The following is a 471-nucleotide window of genomic DNA, read 5'->3' on the forward strand; positions in this document are numbered from 1 at the left end:
AAAACCCACATATTTATGTATTCAGTCACATATGCATAGAAGGATAGAAAAGACAAAAAGGTAAATAAACTGGTTATGTATAAACAAGATATATGCATTGACTAATTAACTGATACGAATCCAATTACTGATAAGAAGTCTTAGTAAAACCTAGACAGAGAAAAGGTAGCATGTAAATATGAGCACATAAACTCTGAAAAATAAACGATTTAACCCTTTCTTCTTATTCTGTCATATTGCGTATGGAAAATACGATATAGACGGCTTTTAAGTTTAACACAACACCCAAGATTAACTTCACGGTGTACTTCCTCCTGCTTCATTAAAAGAGCATCTCTTTATCTTTTATCCACCTTGTTTGCGTTATCAATATTAATATATTTCAGAATAATATAAGTATCAATACAAACTGAGTATTATAATTATTTCTGAATCCTTATTGATAATGCAGGAAACAATAGTAATATATGT

Source organism: Penaeus monodon, chromosome 31 (assembly GCF_015228065.2).
Source record: "Penaeus monodon isolate SGIC_2016 chromosome 31, NSTDA_Pmon_1, whole genome shotgun sequence".
In the NCBI taxonomy this organism is placed as follows: domain Eukaryota; kingdom Metazoa; phylum Arthropoda; class Malacostraca; order Decapoda; family Penaeidae; genus Penaeus; species Penaeus monodon.